This window comes from Phalaenopsis equestris, unplaced genomic scaffold (assembly GCF_001263595.1).
Source record: "Phalaenopsis equestris unplaced genomic scaffold, ASM126359v1 Scaffold233391, whole genome shotgun sequence".
NCBI lineage: Eukaryota > Viridiplantae > Streptophyta > Magnoliopsida > Asparagales > Orchidaceae > Phalaenopsis > Phalaenopsis equestris.
In genome coordinates, this window is record NW_018251339.1 from 54,326 (window position 1) to 59,908 (window position 5,583).

Consider the following 5,583-nt stretch of genomic DNA (forward strand, 5'->3'; position numbering starts at 1 on the left):
TTTGAGACTTTGTTTGAAATTTACCTTTGATCATTGAAACTTGGTTCAAAGTCTTTTGCCTTATAAAATTGCTATAGCAGATGGAATGTAGTGGGATGGAAACGATGAGAGAAACATTTATGTTTCCAATTCTTTTACTGTGAGGCCTGAAATATTTTAGGGAAACTTCTGGCATTATGCGACATGTGTATGATATTTATGGGAAAGAAATAGATATCCTATCAAAACAATATATTTGTGGTTCTGAGTTTCATAAACAAAATGTTTCAGAATACAAAGATTTAGCAGATTTTTATGTCATTCGAGAAAAAAAAGGAAGCTTTAAAGATTTCTCAGTTACGGATTACATTGTTACCCAGCTATGCATGCTAGAACATTGATGCCATATTGAGCACAAAACTCTTTTTACATGCTTTCAATTATCATCTACATGTTGGAATTTCCTAACTTGCAGCACATTCCACTTTGTGAATGTGTGCACCTTGCTGAAGAAAATTATATAGCATTTTAATGCATTGGGCAAATTCACATAAAGTGTTCCTGGTAATGATAATTATTGCTTCACCTTGCTGCACAAGTTAAAATTTTTTCAAACTTTTTGAATATGCTCTTCTTTATTTTGTTTATCATAATCGAGTGAAAAGGAAGACAGAGATTTCTCACCTTGTCTTGGTTATTTTAGCTGATTTACGTATCATCATTTTCTACTTTCTTATTGATTTTACTATTGTGTTTCATGGCTTTGTTTTGATATAGTAATAACATGGATAATAAACCTAAAGAGGTTGTTATACTTGCATTGTGGGAAAAAGAAACGTTGAACGGGAAAATAGGCCTACGACATATTTCAATAAAGAATGGTGGCAAAATATTATCAGAAATTTTAAGGAATATTTAGGCAGAGAATATGAAAGGTTGCAAATGAAGAACAAGTGAGACCGACTGTAGAAGGACTAGAAATTTTGGAAAGAATTGAAATGAGGATCTACGAATTTGGGTTGGGATCCAATGAAGTGAACAGTTGATGCACCTGATGAATGGTGGGTTGAAAGACTTGCGGTAAACATTTTTTGTAAACTTTGTTATTTTATAACTTTATAGTTTATTCTTAATTGGGTGTTTATTAATTTCTATGTAGGTGGCACCCGCTGCAAAGAATTTTAAGTTTTCTGAAATTGAGCCTGAATTGGAGGAGAAACTCGACCGCATGTTTGGAGGAGAAACGGCGAACTATGCATGTAGCCCAAGAGATACAGGGTTCGCTAGCAATGTCGTGAATTTGAGAACCTAACCTCTGGAGGTTCAGTTGATTTCATTGACGTCCCCAGCCCAGATCAGAACGAATATGAAACCATTTTCCGTTCCAAATGTCCGAAGGTTGTTGATAAAAGAAAATTTGGTGTTTCTTCCTTCAGAAACGAGCTATCCAAGGTGATTTCTTGTTTCAAGGCAGAATGTCAGACTTCTTTTTCAAGCACTATCGAGGAGACACTTGAAATTCTAAGCGCTACTACCGAAATTTATGCGGGTGAAGATTTATATCTGTTCACAACAAAATTGATAGAGAACCCGTTCTGTAGAGATATCTTTGTGAAGATGTCTGTCACCAGTGACATATATTTGCTGATTTATGATCGCTTGAATATTTGAGATGTTTTATATTTTTCATCATTAGAATATTTCTTTTGCATTATCTTTTTTTCCGTTCTAGAGTTATACTTGTGAACTTTGTTGTATCTTCTTAGTTATATGCAAACGTTTCTTTTTTTTATGTCTCAAACTCTCATGTAACTGATAAGTGCTTAGGTGTTACAATTAGGGATACCGATAATCATGGATACAAATAGAAGAAGACAGATAGCAGCGCAAATGGTTTCACGCAGAATAATGCGGAGAAGGATATTTATGACGACAATATGCTTGATGTACGAGTACTACAACCCGTACATTGATCGGTCGTCATGCATGTCATCTTCATATATTGGCAATAAATGGGTTTGAGAGTTGCTTGCGGGGTGCCCAAAAAGATTCAGTAATATGTTTTGAATGAGCTAGGCAGTATTTATCGATCTTCTAGAATTACTCGTAGGAGCTCACGGACTTCATGGATCTTCAAGGACTACTCCATGCAAGGTGCTCGCAATAACACTGTTCATATTTTACCAAATGAGTCCATGTGATGAGCGATGAAGCGATTTCAACACTCCTATAAATTAATAAGCAGGTACTTCTCGATCGGATTGAGCACACTTGTTATTTTTTCCTCTCATCTCATCAGACCCTCAGATTATGAGTTCGAGCAAACACATACTGAGATATAACAGGATGCGTGATCTATGCCCTCCTTCAAGGTATTATCTCGGATGCAATATAGTTATTTTTTTTAGAGTCTGCAATGATATGTCAAACCTAACGTTAACTCAATCAGAATTGCATCGGCACGATTTATGGAACACATATTGACACACGTATCTTAATTAATGATAAGGTTGCATTAATTGAACACCAAAAATTTCATGGTCGTATGTGACTTCAACATGTGTTTCACTTTTGTTATGGCTGGTTGGGAGGGCAACACACATGACAGTCGAGTATTTAAATTTGCGATGCGGGATCCCAATACCAACTTTCCACTTCCACTTGCAGGTGCGCTCGAGATTGACTTCATTGAATGCCTAACTTGAATCTCCATACTAATTATTCAATTTATTAGACAAATATTACTTGGTCGATGCTAGTTATCCATTGGAATGAGGGTATCTAAAGTCATTTCCTGATACAAGATATCACATACCAGACTTCGCCGTGCAAGCAACGTTACACGAGGTAGAAAGGAAATGTTTAATAAACGATATTTATCGTTATGTGGTGTCATTGGACTTTTGATGTGTGGAAAAAAAATGATTGATACTTCCTGATATGCCTCCTTAAAAGTTCTCCAAGCATGTACAAATTGTGTTTGCTACAACGACTCTGCATAATTACATTAGAAGACATTAATCTTGTAGCGATATCGACTTCCATTTGGCGGAAGAGGATGAAAAACATGTGATTGCAGAAACCTTTGAATACCATCTAGGTCAGTCTTTGACAGAAGAGTTGAATGAGGCTTTCACCACCTATGCTGTAGACGGGGAATGCGCGAACGAGATGGCAGAGCTGAGGGAACGAATAACTGATGAGATAGTAGGCGTATTATTAGAGAATTTCAGAATTTATTCGCTGAATATTATTCAAACTTTTTATACTCTAATTTTTTTCAAGTTCAATTTTGTCTATTTCGTTGTTTTTTTTTTATTTAGATTGATGCCTAGGAACTTTTGGTCCCTGTATGCAAATTTTAATTTAGTGGAGTTTTGCAAGTTATTATTTATTCATACAACCAGTTTGATAAAGTGTTGCATGCCTTGTTATTTTAATTAGCTTATTTCACCAAGCACTGTTTTTTATTTCTTGTTTTGAAGGGATCTATGGGCTAAATTCATGATAATTTGTATTGCTTGTGATGTTCTTCCCATTGATTATTGGTGTAGTATTGTTTTGCTTTTTTTTTTCCCTATCCAAGTTTAATAAGGTAAAGCTGCTTGTACTGATGGATGTAGAAGATGTAAGAATTCTCATTCCACTTATTGGAATTAAATGCTGGAGGTAGTTCTAAAAAATTTGGTAAACGTTTCTTACATTTGGTGTTATGGTTATTCCCGGTGACGCATTTTAGGATTGCTTAAATTTTTAAGCAACCACTGTTGCCATCACCAAGGAAATCTGCGTTTTTAAACAAATGCATAGATTTAGGTGCATCGGTTGATGTATAATTTTTAATAGTAAAGGATTACAAGTAAAGAGGAAAGAAGTTTTTATTTGATGTTGTTGAAGGAATTGAAAGCATATTTTTCAAATATGAATTGTTTATTCTCTTGTATTGGGCATTTACATACATAGCACAAAATTTTTATATATTTAAATATCTCACGCCTAAACTTTCATATATAGACACACATCACTCAAATTTTTAATATCACAGAAAAAGTAGCACTATTACAATTCTGACTTAGATGTGATTGTGCTTGAAAATCTTAAACCATACAAAAATCTAAAGAGTTCGTCCATATTTTCATACAAGGGTGTAAGCTCTGCAAAATGGATGTACAATGTTGATTTGATCTCCAATCTGGAGTACATCAGTTTGAACGGTTGTTTTATTGTAAATTCCATTGGAATGAAAAGGTTTATGTGTTTCAATCTTTGGAGGTGCTTAATAGTAAGGGATTACAAGTATTGGAGGGTTAGGTTGGTGGAGCAGGTGCGGCAGCATATGACTGTTTCTTTCCTTGCTTAACTGAACTCTTCCCCATTTCAAAATTATGTGTCGAGGGATGCTTTTCATTTCTACACTATTTTTCTGCATGCTCTCATGTTATCTTGTTGCATCATTGGGCTTTGGTAGGAGCAACACATGATTTTGATAAATTTCATGTTATTAGATGTTCCTCTCAGCTGCTAAAACTTTTGCAGCCTGAACTGGGGTTGTCACTTATGGGGATTTATGTAATGATTCATTCCCTTCAACTGCCACTTATTGTATATTTCAAAAAAATTGAGACATCTTCGATACGAGTTGCAAATTGTTTACTCATCAACCCAGCCCTTTATTCTTTTAATTTTGATATTTATATAGGAATTTGAGAATGGAAGCAGATTGAACATAGAGCTTGATATGTGGTCATATATTATTGAACATAGAGCTTGAGTTATGAATTTGAGATGTTTATTCATGCCCCAATTTATTTTACATGTCTATAAGTAAATGTGTTTTGCCTAGCATTCAGTTTAGTTACTGTAGGTGGTAAATAATTTTGATTCTGTGATAAATTCATGTAGAAAAACCTATGATCATATCAGCTCCAGAGTTCATTCTGAATCAATATGGATGGATCTCATTGAAGCTTTTGAAGGTATTATACTGTGTTATGCACTTCTTAATGACTACGGAATGGAAGGACTTTATGCTTCCATGGAGCCTGTTATGCGATCTTGAATTTAGCTTAGTTTAGATATTCAAAGAGTGCCCCTAAGTTTACACACACGCAATTATATATCAATGATTTTTCTGTGTTTTTCATGTATACACTGGTTTATACTTGGTAGCTTTTTAATTTCTTTTTATTCAAAGCTTTGATTTACATAATTTGCTCATGAAGTCCAGGGAGGTGATTTTAGAGTCTCCCAACTAAGGATTGCAAAGCTAGGGATGTGAGTTTTTGAAGTATCTCTTTTTCCTGGAGTTTGTTTAAAGACCTTTATTCTCCTTGAGTTTGATCCACAAGTTTCAAAAATTATTAATAAGGTAATCCTCTGTTTCCAGTTTGCCAATTTTAAAACTAGTTATTAAATCAATTGAATTTCTTTTAGTGTAGCCAATGTCTTTAAATTTGCACTTGGAAGTATGCTTTACACTGCTATGCAAAGCATCATGTGGTGACGATGATTGTTAAGAACAATTGACATTTTCACATGCTTGAGACATTTTCTCTTCTAATAATGGCCGTGATGTATCAAGGAATGATTGGTGCTCCTCTAGCA

At 34.6% G+C, this 5,583-nt stretch overlaps 1 long non-coding RNA gene across 1 annotated transcript in view; it reads left to right on the forward strand.

Annotated features, from left to right (window-relative positions):
* The first annotated feature begins 4,838 nt into the window (after nt 1-4,838).
* The window catches only part of LOC110038642, a 2,409-nt gene continuing 1,664 nt past the window's right edge, over nt 4,839-5,583 (forward strand). Inside the window, exons 1-2 of the long non-coding RNA XR_002295442.1 lie at nt 4,839-4,955; nt 5,202-5,347. This is a non-coding gene — a long non-coding RNA (uncharacterized LOC110038642). The remainder of the gene's footprint in view (nt 4,956-5,201; nt 5,348-5,583) is intronic.